Raw genomic sequence first — 15,374 nt, 5'->3', positions numbered from 1 at the left:
ATCACGAGAATATGGTGATAAGAATAAATACACAGTGGTAACACTTGACTGATTGTTAGTTTTGTCATTAAGTGGTACACATTGGAAACATATCTTCTTAACCTGCATACTTCTCTATATGTTTCTGGGGGCACGGGTGGCCCCGTCGTCTAAGGCGCCGCGATTCGCTGTCCAGAGTTGCTTCCCTTGGGCACGCCAGAGACCTATGATTGTGGGTTCGAATCCAGGTTCGCCCTGATTATGTTTCTAGGTTTGTCAGCACCATACCTGCGCTTGTGGGTTTCACCGAAGTGGTAAACGTCTGAGACCTGCATCACTTCAGGCTTTCCTCCCACATTAAGCTGACAGTGACACGCCGCGATATAACTGGAATACTGTTAAAAACGGCGTTAAACCAAACTCCCTTACTCTATATGTTTCTTTGGTTTGCGTTTCTTTTGGCGGTGAGTATATATAGGTCTTTACTGTGCTGTCTTACTTCACAACGGTACAATGATCTCTACCGAAACGTCGCATCATAATAGAATAAAGAAGTTGTCACCCATAAAATATCTTGTCTTTACTGTTACTTACGAAAAATGCAAGGAAACAGTTGATGCATGACTATGGTATGCAGTTGTTCCTACAGTTCCTATTTTCATTAGAACCTACCACCTAAACAATATCACGTTGTCTGGTTTTTTGGGTTTTTTTTCTTGATTTTATTATTTATTTCAAAATCCGATTTCATCGTGACACCAGTGCATGTTGCTGACAACAATCAAACATATTGCCTTTCACTTTTATCAAAACTGGTTTATATTATAAGGGTAACGCTATTTTTCAGGGCATTATCATTTGCAGAAGCCTGAGGTCTTCCATTAAAGGCCCGACGAAGGAGGGCAGTTGAAATGATAATGCCCTGACAAATAGCGTTACCGTTATTATGACTCAAATGGATGGAACTTGTTATCATATAAAAAGAAACAACAATATCGGTTTTGAAACATTTACTACAATCAACAAGAACGCCACTGACCCACTTTTACAAATATGGAAACGTCATAGAACAAACCAGATGACGTCACTATAATGATAATGGCCCGTCATTAAGCAACATGAGGCATTATCAACTTACAGTGGCTGATTTCTGATAACATGCGGGCGGTTAAATGATAATTCTATCCTTTTTAGCTATATTTGACATTAACTTTCTTAGAACTACACTCTGCATCTGCTATCCTTTATGTTTTTGCGAAAATGATGTTCATATTGCATTATAGTACCTTTTAAAGTAACATTTACTTGAAACAGGTACCTGCATCTATTTGAGACGAGGATTTTTTTACAATCTCTAGCTGGTAAGATATCTCCATATTGTTTTCCAAATATAAGAATCAGAGAAATAACTTGTTTTTATTTATTATCTTCCTTTCCAAACAATCCTACAGGAGCACAGGTGACCAAATCATCGAAAGCAAAATTTACTGTTATTTAGTACCTCAATCTATTGGAGACAAGAGGAGATTGGTTATCACTTCTGTATCTCCTATTGTGTATTATTTTCTATTGTATTAGGGGCGGTCGGGTAGCCTAGTGGTTAAAGCGTTCGCCCGTCACGCCGAAGACCCGGGTTCGATTCCCGACATGGGTACAATGTGTGAAGCCCATTTCTGGTGTCCCCCGCTGTGATATTGCTGGAATATTGCTTAAAGCGGCGTAAAACCATACTCCCTCACTCATTCTATTGTATTATTTTAATGATTACTTCTTTGCCAAAGCATATCACTGGGACACGGGTGTCTTGGTTGTCTCAGTTGTCTGAAGTTCCACATTCGATGTGCAGAGTTGCGTCCCTTGTGTGTACTAGAAAACTTCGGATCCTGGTTCGCCCGGACTATGTTCCTAAATTTCTCAGCACCATACCCGTGCTCGTGATTTTCACCAAAGTGGTAAACGTCTAAGACCTGCATCACGTGGGACTTTCCTCCCGCATCAAGCAGACACGCCTGATATAGCTGGAATACTGGTCAAATCGGTGTTAAACCAAACTCAACCACTACTACATCATGGTGCGATTGAAATCAGAAAATGATCAACTTATATACCTAAATTTTTCTGACATGTCCCAAACGTGAGTCAATTCAATATTCTTTCATTGCCCCCCTTATCTATGCTGGTTTTAACAGTATTCCAGTTATATCACGGCGTGTAAGCTAATTGTGGGAGGAAAGCCCGAAGTGATACAGGTCTCCGACGTTTACCGCTTCGGTGAAACCCACGGGCACAGGTATGGTGCTGACAAACCTAGAAACATAAACGGGGCGAAACGGTATTCAAACCCACAATCATAGGTTTCTGGCATGCCCAAGGGACGCAACTCTGCATAGCGAATCGCGCTCCTCAGAGGACTGGGCCACCCATGCCCCCTTATATGCTACAGAATACAGCTGACATTGAACAGAAACAGTTCTTGTGTATTTCCAACATTGTTCACAAAGTTTATCTACCCACTGACAACAACACCCAACCAAAGTATGAAGCAGAAATTTGATAAATATATCGAGATTCATCTGCTTGCACACACGCCACCTAAACCTCATCCAGATGGTTGAAAGCCACAGCAGAAACATCAACGTCATCAATATCCGGGTCTCTCTCGTACCCGATTGTCCTGTCCACTCCTGATATGGACATACATGTAAGTGACAGCTTCCATGGTCTAGTGGTAGAGCATCCGCCCGGAGAGCTGAAGGTCCGGGGTTTGATCCCTTGCCACTTCATACCAAAAGATGTTAAAAGATGGTACTTGTTATTACCCTGTCTGGTGCTCTGCATTAAGGGGCTAAAACAAGGACTGGTCGGCTCGGAGTTGGTCATAGTGGGATATTCCTGATAAACTGTGGCATGGTATTTCAGTGGGCTAGCACTATTAATCGGTATCAGTCCGGACTAGCACAAGCAGCCCCCCCCCCCCCCCCCGTCTATGCACGTCGCTATATAAGTGCAATAATCTTGGACGGGCGGTTAAACCCCACCTCACCTGTAAGTGATTGATTTCATCATTTCCATCTGCATCCAGTACATGAAGGTTCCAGAAACTACCCTTTTTAGCATATTCAGTCAGACATTTACATCTATCATTAATAAGAGATTAGTGTTCTAGGGGTAATAGTAATACTATGGATAAAATAAGTGAAGGGAAGCCCAAGCTGGATATCGAGAAGGTTGTACAGCTATTGATAATATGTTTATACTACAAACAATCGCACAAAAGTATCTAAGTACAAAAGGTGGAACGCTCTATTCGTTGACATTGCAAAGGCATTTGACTCTGTACAACAAGTTATGGTCACTTCTGTATTCCCTTGGTCTTAGTTGTAAAATGAGCAAACCTCTATGTAATATTTATGAAAATGTAAATGTAGCTTAATACACCTAGTGTTATGGAATATGGTGATTGTGGCAGATTTCCAATGTATAAAACTTCTTATATAAAGGTTCTTAAATATTGGTTAAGATTTTTGAATATGCCATCTTATAGGTTCCCGAAAAAATGTTATAATAGGATTGGACTCTTTGATGAAACGCCAAACGTTGTCTCAACAAGATTACACATTACCAGCTGATTACAAGGGCATATACTTTGAGTAACACGAAAATTTGGTACGTCGGTTGCGTACTCGGGGGAAAAAAAAGATCCTTTAAGAACATTTTCCCATCCAAATTCAAAATAACTGCCATATTTTATGGATAAGTAACTAAATTGCGTCCGTCACACCAGCACCAGCACCAGCCGAGCAAAACCATCCCCATTTGAAAGTGAAACGATAGATCACTCAATAATTGAAGTGTTTAAGTGTTTGAAACCAGTTACTGCAGTAGACCTATATCTTTTTAATAGGTTTTTGGTTTGTTCTGTATGTAAAATGTTAACAAAATGCTGTCATTTACTGTCACTATCAATATATATAAATTATTTAAGAAACTATAATTAAAACTTATTGAAAATTAATAAAAGAATATTTGAAATTGTAAATTTTTGTTTGGAAATTTAGACCTCCTGATCTGATGTTTTGGGCAAATCATCTGTAACAACCACCCCTTAAAACTTTGTCCTAACTGACTCGAAATAATCGCATGCAGATCAGCCCCATAACCTGTGCTCAGTGTGTTCTAAATTTTAACATATCTTATATCACATGGTAAAAATCCAATTTCATAAGAAAATACAGTATGTAGGCCTAATGCAATGAGTTGTTTACACCAGTGGACCAGAAGATGAACCAGAGTTCAAATTTCATTTGAAAATATGCCCTGAAATCTTTGATTAATTCTTTGCTTTATGAATGTAATGCTGTGACTCTAAAGAAGGGTGGAAACAGATGTATATGTCCCAAAGGATTGACCTCAGAACCCCACAATCAAGGAATGGGTAAATCATAATAATAATTATTTAGTGTTGTTCCCTTCAGCAATCATCTGGAACAGTTTCAGATTAAGATGGTTTTGCATCTTCAACAAGTTCAGATTTATAATATCTGCAATAATTTTATTTATATGAGTGAGTGAGTAGGGTTTTACGCCGCTTTTAGCAATATAACAGCGGGGGGACACCACAAATGGGCTTCACACATTGTACCCATGTTGGGAATCAAACTTGGGTCTTAAGCGTGAGGATCAAATACTTTAACAACATGGCTACTCCACCACCCTGTTCTATATAAACACTTGAACATGTTGAAATGAAGTTTAGAAAAAATAAAACATGATTTGCTTTCATCAATTTATTTTATTATGCAAGATCTATCATGTAAAACAAACAAATCTGCCATGTAAAATAAATCTCCAGTACCATAAATGTTTACTTGCGAGACAGTTATAAAAACATATGTAACTTGTAAGGTTATGAAATTACATCAGTGATATTGAAACATGTCCACAATATTTTAAGAATTATTCAAACCAATAGTAATAAACACATCATGTCAACATGATAGAAAACTATAAACTGTTTTGGCAATTATTAACATGGTATAAAAATTATACATATATCATCAATATAAGTTGCTTCTTCTATAGGCTTCCCTCCAGACTGAATGACAAAAATATATATTCAAACAGTACGATATTTATGTAATGCTTTGTTAATAAAAGACACTTTTTCATTTCAGTATCTATTAACACCTTATTTATAAACAAGAGGTTCAATTTTTGGATTTGCAGGAATAGTTGAAGAATCAGAGTTATTCATTCTTTGGTTGTCGAGGTGATTCGTGAACATTTTCTATCTGATGTATGTACTGATTTTCTCTATGCTCACTAAAATAAACTTTTTTCATTGAAATCTTGTTTTTTGGTCTCTGACAACAATCAGCCTTTGCTGTTTCTTTTTATAAGTTTCTGTAATACAGGGTGGCTGATGCTGGATGGGGTAGTTCAGGCAAGGGTGAAGGCCAGGGAAAAAGACTGAAGAAAATAGCACAAGCACTGGCTAAATGCTTAGTGGCAACTTGTTAGTGCACTGGTTGACTATTTCAAAACCTCAGTTCTCTTGTTGTCTGAAGAACTGTACCTCACAAGACACACTAATATTTTGTTACTTGTAGCTCTGCATGTAAATAAACACAATTTGTACACAATGAAAATGGATCTCAACACCAGAAGTTTTCTTCTGACACCGGTGGGGCAGGATACTCTCACCTTTCGCAAACACCTGGTATCATCACTATTTGATAGCGATTCATTAACACGTGCTCATGATTTAGTCAGAATCGTACAATCACCTCTGTTTTTGACGGATATTTCTTATGAATATGGAAAGGGTTTTGTCACTTTTATTTTCTTCTATATTATCATTCAGGGACCTGAAAAATAAAACAATTTTTTTAGATAAATTTGTCAAAATAATATGTACACTGACTAAGTGATGGTAAAAGTAGGTGGCGATAGTCATCATCTGTTTAAGGCATGTCATGCTTACTTTCGGCCTTACTGGGTGCCTAAATACAAATGTCATCAGTTAACTGTGTACAAATTGTATCAGATCTATACTTTTATATGCCATTCACACTATACTTTCATATGTCATCCACACTACACTTTTACATCAAAAGACACTCTTGCTACAATGTAGAATATTATAGATATACAAAAAAGTTCATTACATTGTGTGATTATTTATTGTCAAAATATTATTTTGTACCTCATACTGTGAAGCAAGGTGTACCATGCTTCTGGTGTACACTGGACAGCGACTGTACACCATGATGGACTGAGGCTCTTCTGGGGACCTGTACTTTCTGGGCATCAGTGTATGGTGTGACTTGGCTCAAAACTACAAGGTAACTTGATTTATTTCATGTATCAATGTACTGTAAATTATATATGTGTGTAAATTGTATCAAACATGAAATATGAGGCCCATGAGTATGTATAGAGACTGGATATTTTGTCAGCTACAACCCGGCAAAACCCGGTACCTTTTTAAATAAAAAGTAAAAGAACTAAACTAAAAAAAACAAAAAACATGTTGCAACAATATTCTCAAGTTAAAACAGTCAACACCTGCTTACATGGTATATGGTTAACTAAGGAGGTATCCTCTCAGCATTTTCATCAAGATAAGAATGATTTCATATTGGTGCAAGCTAACATCATCACAAACTAGCCTTTCTAGTATAGTATATAAACTTATGTTTCAAATGTCCATTGCAAATCCAAATTACCATTTCCCACTATTAAAAGAAGTAAAATGTATTCTTCAAAATATAGGCTTTAATTACATTTGGTTGTCTCAAACCTTTATTAGTGTTGTTTGGTTGAAACAAAATGTGAAATGTGTTCTCATTGATAATTTTCTGCAAAGATGGAGAGAATCAAAGGAAAATTCATCTAAAGGTTAGTATTATAACATGTTTAAAGAGTTACCATCCCTAGAACCTTATTTACTAGAACTACCAATCACCTTACGCGTCTCTCTTGCTCGTTTTAGAACAGCAAATCATAGATTACCCATTGAAACAGGAAGATGGTATAATATTGTGAGAGGAAAGAAAATGTACATTGTGTAAAACTTTGATATGTGATGAAATGCACTTTTTATTAGAATGTCCAAAACTCTCAGAAATTAGAAACAAGTTTTTGCCTCAATACTACTGTATGTATCCTTCTGCCATTAAATTCTCTCATTTAATGTCTATTACTTATAAGCCAATTCTATTAAAACTGGCAAGTTATATAAGATCCTGTATGGAAATGTTCCACTGACATGTTTTCTCCTATTGTATCTAATTCCTGTATCCAATTACATCTCTGTATCACTGCCGTGATTAACGAGAATAAACATCATTAATTCATTCATTCATTCATTTGTGGCTTTTTGCTTCAACAATCTGAATCAGAATGATTATTTAAAGATCACGACCTCCAGAATATTAATGAGTTTATATAATTTGTTTTACTGTGTTATTATAAGGTTTATTAATTACCGAAATGAGATGAGTTGTGTCAATTCCAGACAGGAATGGCTGTTAAACTTAAACTACATGGAAATTACGTAACACAACTTACTCCACCGACATGAATTAGCTGCAGACTGCAATGATCAGCTGATCACGGAGTATCGACATGACCATGCAGGAAGTGAACATGTGAACGAGACAACATCGCGGATAGTCATGCTTATCAAGTGAAACTATGAACAAATATCACCTTACTCCTGCTAAACCACATTTCTTAAATACTACTTTGGTTGGATTTTATCTGTTTAATAACTAAACAGCAAACTTACCTGAGTTATTTCAACGTTACGGCATTTGTTTACAGAAACAACCCAGTCAGGGTCTTGATGAGAGTGCTGTCCCTTTAGCCCGTTGCCATCAAGCTCCTCACAGCGATAGTCCGTTCGCGGTGCTCTCTATAGCGAGAGTGTAACGAAGGTGTCACGCGCTGGGAAGGAGCTTGCGTTTCCATATAAGGATCGTACACACCCGCTTCCGATCAGTTTTAGAACCAGCAGGTATAATCTTTCGAGGAAAACGACAGCAACTCAGCAAGAGTCAATATGCGCAAAACAAATGAACGAATAAGTGCAATTCTTACAACGGACCCTTCCAACCATCACCGCGAATCTTACAGTTCGTTATCTATGCATTGTTGTCTTCTGAGTCGCGATTTTGGAAAAGTGAGTGAGTTAAAATTTAACGTCACATCGGCATTATTTCCGCCATATACTACAGCGACGAGACCAAGTTAATATATTTACAATTTAGTTGTTAATGCATTTTTTATTTAAAAACAAGTTGTGAAACATATTTGAGTATTATACATTTAGAAACAATTTATGAAACATTTGAGCTTAACAATATTATTATATAGTTTTAAAACACGGGCCACCAGTAACTAAAGCTATAGGCCACCTCGCTGGGGATCATGGGGACTTACAGTACCTCTGCTTCCTGCATGATACCCCAGCAGGATTTACGTCATCACTTTAGCTAATGGTGGTTGTGCACAATGCTAGCCAATATTAAAACGATGATAGTTACATCGATTATGGTACGTGTCACACACGGGGACAATAATTTTACGATACTTTACTCCCCTGGACAGAGCCTTCAATAAAGTCAGTAGATAATAGCATCACACCAAATTTAAAAACAAGCATTTATTTATTCACACACATACTTACAATTATTATACAGACCAATTTCTTTCAAATAGCTGATAATTATAATAAGATGCCCACTTACACGGGAAAAGAGATCTTTTAGATTTACGCTTTGATAATGTGAATCCCTTGCGATTGCAAAGTCCACACAGTCAAGCAATATATGCTTGACGGTGAACCTTTCATGACAAGGGATACACTTAGGAGGTTCGTCCTCATCTGTCTTGATTTTGGAAAAGACTTGAATTAGAGTAATTGTGCTTAGCGTTGGGTTTTGAACAGCGCGACACCGAACCAAAAATAGGTTGAGCATCTGAAAAGATAGAACCACACATCTGTACCTACACCGCGTGAAACGAGTCTAATAAAGTCCTATGACGTCATTCCTTTATCAGTTGGCACCAATGACGTCATATTGCAAGGGGCATAAGCCATGGTGTGTTTATAATGGGAATAAAACTCTCGGTAAATATGAAAAATATGGACCGATTTAATGAATAAAATCTATTAGATACTTGTGATATTTGTATTGTTTTCCCTTTTAAACTACTTAAAATACTTTTGATCGATGATTCAAAAGTACAGGAAAATTTAACACATGTTATATTTGGGATAACACTTTCTTAGTTAAGTACAGAATCTCGTTCATTTTGGGGTTGAATCCCGTCCGGGTCAAGGGGGGTAACTCCTCATTTTCAAATATAATTGCAAGTTCGTTCTGTTTCTAGAAAAATATATTTAGTAAGACGGACAACACAGCGGGGTTCAATGGGTCCCCCTTACCCCCTCTTAGGAAATTCTAAAAGTAACTTTTATAAAGTACGCATATGAATATTCATACATTCATAATTGTACACCTTCTAACTCCGAAGTATCGTATTCTTTGTTTGTTGTTATTGCAAAAATCAGTAATATTCAAATAAGTTTAATTGCTGTACTCGTATATATACATACCCTCCCACATACACATTGTGCAAATCATTCTCTATCTTACAATGTCATGATTGTGTACTCCTTTGTATTTTACAATCAGAATTTTTCTCTGTAATGTATAAACATGCATACGACATCTATCTTACTTTTATTAACTCTCGCAAAAAGCATAACACAAACATCCTTAGATTTTATATACACTATACGAATCTCAACGAATTAATACAATATATCCCCATCCATAAGTGGCATAACATTTTTAAGAAATATTAATCAGAGAATATTTTGATTTCCTTTATTTCTTGCTTTTTTTAAAGAAGATTTATTATTTATTACATACACTACTGAGTCCAGAAGTGGCCAAGATTGCTATTTTTAAGAGAAAATTTTCTTTTTTATTTACACATATCATATCCTCTTCTATATCTCCAGGGATCGCATGTCAGTGGGCGTAGGTACATGTGTACCGACATACGAGCGCTGGAGATATCGAGAAGACATATATCACCACCTCGTGCATTTTTTACAAGTTTTCCAGAATATCTTGTAACACCTTTTTTTTGTTAAACTGAAAACTGTTCCCATATGCTGCTATATATTGTATATCATTCACATCACATATATTTTCTTCTATTTCATGAGAAGGCACGGGTAGCCCAGTCGTCTAAGACGCCGCAATTCGCTGAGTAAAGTTGCGTCCCTTTGGCACGCCAGCGTTGCAGGACTCAGACGTTTACCACTTCACCTAGAAACCAACGAGTATGGCGCTGACAAACCAAGAAACATAATCGGGACGAACCGAGATTTGAACCCACGATCATAGGTTTCTGGCGTGCCCAATGGACGCAACTCTGCACAGCGAATTGTGGCGCCTAAGATTTGTTGGGTTTTTTTATATTTAACTCCGCACTCCAGGAATATTCCAGCTATATGACCGCAGTCTGTAAATAATCGAGTCTGGACCAGATAACCCATTGATTGACATCATGAGCATCGATCCACGCAATAGGGATCGATGACATGCGTAAAGCAAGTCAGCGAGCCTGACCACTCTATCCCGTTAGTCACCTCTTACGACAAGCATGGGTTGCTGAGGACTTATTCTAACTAGGTTTCCAGCTATATGGCGGTGGTCTGTCAATAATCGAAACAGGACCAGACAATCCAGTGATCAACATCAAGAGCATCGATCCACACAACTGGTTGGTTTGTTGGTTTGTTGTTTAACACCGCACTCAGCAATATTCCAGCTATATGACGGCGGTCTGTAAATAATCGAGTCTGGACCAGACAATCCACTGATTGACATCATGAACATCGATCCACGCAATTGGGATCGATGACATGCATCAAACCCAGTCAGCGAGCCTGAGCACCCGATCTTTTTAGTCGCCCTTTAAGACAAGCATAGTCGCCTTTTACGACAATCATGGGTTGCTGAAGACCTATTCTACCCCGGATCTTCACGGGTACACGCAATTGGGATACGATGACATGCATCAACCCAGTCAGCGAGCCTGGCCACCCGATCCCGTAAGTCGCCTCTTACGATAAGCATAGTCGCCTTTTACGGCATTTGACGGGTTGTACCCATGTGGGGAATCGTACCGGGCATTCGGCGTGACGACCAAACGCTTCAACCACCAAAAAACTAACACAAAATTATCCGGCCACAGATTACTGTTCACAAACTGTTGCAGGAATGAGTCATGGTTAAAAAGACTTAATCAAATTTAACAACTGTTCTTTCAATAATTTTCCATTACATAAAAAACCTCGGTATACTCAGTCTCCTTTGACCCTCAGTCAATACGTTTTTACTCGTGTGGTACTTTATACATATTGTTCATAATTCTTTAATAATTGTTTTTTCATAACCATCATTATGATTAAAATGCATTAAGATGTTAAGGCGCTTGGCAACTCATGGTCGGCCATCCACTGTATTACATCTCCATTCTATTATGATGAATACCGCTAAAAATTACCATTTATTATTATAAAATCATTTGCGAAAATTGGAACAAAATCCAACCATGTTACGGAGAAGGGCGTCAAAATCGGCTCTACATGGTGTACCTATGTGGCGAGTCAACGCTTTAACCTCGCTAGACAAACCCCACCGCCAATGGCTTTGTCGGTTAAGATTATTTATATAAACAAATGTCAAATCAGGTTAGAAGTGTTGTATATTTCATGCAGGTGTTCACCAGAATAGTCACGTGGTGTCATGGTTACGAGTTTAACCAATCGGGAAACACTTTCCTGCGCGTTACCCAGACTGTATGGATCGAAGCAGACGACGCTTACTTTATCAAATGCACCGGTGCATTTCAAATTAATTTCAACAATTTGTTGATAGAATTCATTTAAAATCGAGATTACAATGGGCTTAGACCCTTATTTACATCATTCACGCGCTACTTTGAACGCTGGGTTTAAAACTTTGGTATGTCATGTGCATTATGAAGACTTTTCAGGAAGAAACATTTTGCAGCTTGATTTCCTGCCTTGCCGTATGATTTCACTCTGGAGAGGACGTGGAACAAAACGACATGGTAAGTGCAGCAATATGTTATTAGACAATCTGTTGGTGAACATATTATCATGTAAACGAATAATCGCTGTGGCTGTAACGATTGGCAGATGATGTGATGTTATATTCGATACAATTGTGTGTGTTTGTGTGCGTGCGTGTGTGTGGAGGGGATGGGGGACATTGTCCCATGTGACAATGTCGTCAATGAATGAAGCATATTATTTAACGTAAGAATACAGCACGTACATGAAATATTGATATTGATTCTAAAGTCTGTTTATGTTCTTAGTGGTATATTATATATCAGTTTTTTTTAGAAAATGAATGCATGAATTAGTATTGTTTTTACGCCGCTTTTAGCAATATCCCAACAATATCACGAGAAAAGAGCTTCACACAGTGTACCCATGTCGGGATTCGAACCCGCGCGTGCACACTATACAGACATCCAATTATTTTTTTCAATAAAGTTTCAAAAGAAGTATTTTGTCCAACGACTTCACACATTGGCATACAGAGTATTTGCTGCGAAATGAACGTTTTAACCATTTATTGCAGCTATGAAAGGCGTTCTTTGTCGTTGTGCAACTGGTTCATGTAATTGATAATACTTGCGTTCGATACCGGTGTTGAAGCTGTCACTGACGTTCCGCGCTATTTTACGTCACTGACATTGAATCGACTTTGTTGTCTACCTATACTTGGGCGGTGTCGGTAGAAACTCGGCATGACCTCAAAGGAAGCATTTATGGTTTATACTTCACAATGTTTATGTTTATATTTCATAAAGAAAACCTTTTTCCATCCAAACCTGCAGTGTGCAAATATAGAATCTTTACAACAGACAAAACTATACTTATTTATTATGGCAAAATATTAATTTATGACAAAATACAAAAGGGGAAATTTAAGATATTAGCACTCAATCGTAGAGGCTTAAATAATAAAAGGAAACACGTATTTAGTTTTTTGAAAAATAAAAAATGCCCAGATTTACTGTCTACAAGATGTACATTTCATAGTTGATCAAGAACATATAATTATACAACAATGGGGTTATATTTGTCCTTTTAAAGGCAATGCAAGGGGTACAGCTATTTTATTTAATAACAATTATGAATTGAAGGTTATGCATTCAATTAAAGATAAAGATGAAGGTAACTTTGTGCCATTAGATGTTAGTATTGATGGAAAAATATATACCATAATTAACTTATATGGACCAAATTCGGACAAACCAGAATTCATTAATAAAATGAAGGAACTAGCAGTAGAATTAACAGTAGAAAGAATCATTACATTGGTGATTGGAATTAATTAATTGATCAAGATAAAGACACTTGTAATTATAAACATATTAACCACCCCAAAGCAAGAAAGGAAGTTTTGGAGACAGTTGATAGTTTAGATCTTAAAGACCCATGGCGAGAGAGAGAGAGAGAGAGAGAGCGAGAGCGAGAGAGAGAGATGGGAGAATTAATGGAACAATTAAATTCCGCTAAACTAGAACTGGAAAATTTGCATAGAATAAGGCTCTTTTATGAGATCAAAGGCCAAATGGATAGGACAAGGTGAAAAACCCTCAAAATATTTTCTGCAACTTGAATATAGAAACTTCTTAAACAAATCCATATCATTACTTGACAAGGGAGATGGGACACAAATTAATAAACAAGATGAACTAATTCAAGAAGTTAGAGACAATTATCAGAAATTGTATAAAACTGACGATTGCACACAGATTGATTTTGAAAACCTATTTTCTGATACCCATGTGCCAAGACTAGGTGATGATATCATAGCTTCTGCTCTTGAGGGATAATTTACTTATAATGAGGTACTTAAAGCATTGAAAAAAAATAAAAATAATATAAGCCCTGGCCCAGACAGGTTTTCAGCAGAATTTTATAAAATTCTTTGGGGTGGATCTTCATAGTTATTTAATATATGCTCTAAATTATGCTTATAAAAATGGATCTCTATCAGTATCCCCAAACCAAAGATTGATTACATGTATTCCAAAAGAAAATAAACCAAAATTATTTTTAAAGAATTGGCGCCCCATCTCCCCCCTAAACACATCTTATAAGTTAGCTGCAGCGTCAATGCAAACATAAAACATGTTTTGCCTTTAATTATTCATGAGGATAAAAAAGGTTTTGTTGCTGTCAGATATATAGGTGAGGTTACAAGAATGATTTATGATGAGATGGAATATACTGAATATTACCAAATACCTGGTTTATTGTTATTAATTGATTTTGTAAAAGCATTTGACTCTGTGGAAAGAAAATTTATGCATAATGTACAAACTTATTTTTAATTTTGGACCAAGTATTCTTTTTCGAAAATATTGAATCAAGTGTTTTGGTAAATGGATATGCTAGTCCTTTTTTAAGGTTTCAAGGGGTTGTCGCCAGGGGGGTCCGATATCTTAGCAATAATGATAAGAAATAATAACAAAATAAAAGGTATACAGATGGGTAATATTAAATCTCTGTTTGCACAATTTGCGGATGATACTATATTAAGTTTAGATGGATCTGAAAAGAGCCTCTATACCACAATGAGTACCTTAAAATGTTTGCCCAGTTTTCGGGATTAAAAGTAAATGCTGAAAAAAACAAGTTGATATGGATAGGGTAAAAAAAAGATCAAGATATAAGTTATGTGAGGATTGGAATTTTGACTGGTCACAAAGTGAGTTTAAGTTATTAGGCATAGATTTTGATGTTGATTTGGAAAATATGGTCAAATTAAACTATACAAACAAGTTTGATAAGATAGAAAAGGAAATGAAAATATGGGAAAAGAGAACCCTGACACCTATGGGTAGAAATGATGTACTTAAATCATTGTTGTTACCCAAACTCAATCACCTGTTTTGCAGTATACCAAGCCCACACAAAATTGTAATAGAAAAGGTTTCAGTCAAAATGTTTTCACTTCATCTGGAGATCTAAACCTGACAAAGTTAAAAGGAAAATTATGTCATTACATACTAAATATGGCGGCATCAGTGTCCCAGTGGTGGCAATGGTTATCGCAGCACAGAAATTAAGCTAGATTAAGATAATCTATCTTAGAATGGTAATTCCACATGGACAGCTTTCTTTTTTGAAAATGTTGCTAGCCCAAATGTAATTTACGTGGCTGATGCTGCCTATATTAACGAAAAGATTATTCCAAACAGTCTGGAGAGGATATGATGAGCAAAATTGTCTGGTATAATAATGAAATCAAAATGATGGT

This window comes from Haliotis rufescens, unplaced genomic scaffold, assembly GCF_023055435.1.
Source record: "Haliotis rufescens isolate VD_foot unplaced genomic scaffold, xgHalRufe1.0.p SCAF_25, whole genome shotgun sequence".
Classification (NCBI taxonomy): Eukaryota; Metazoa; Mollusca; class Gastropoda; order Lepetellida; family Haliotidae; genus Haliotis; species Haliotis rufescens.
This window is presented reverse-complemented; position numbering follows the sequence as displayed.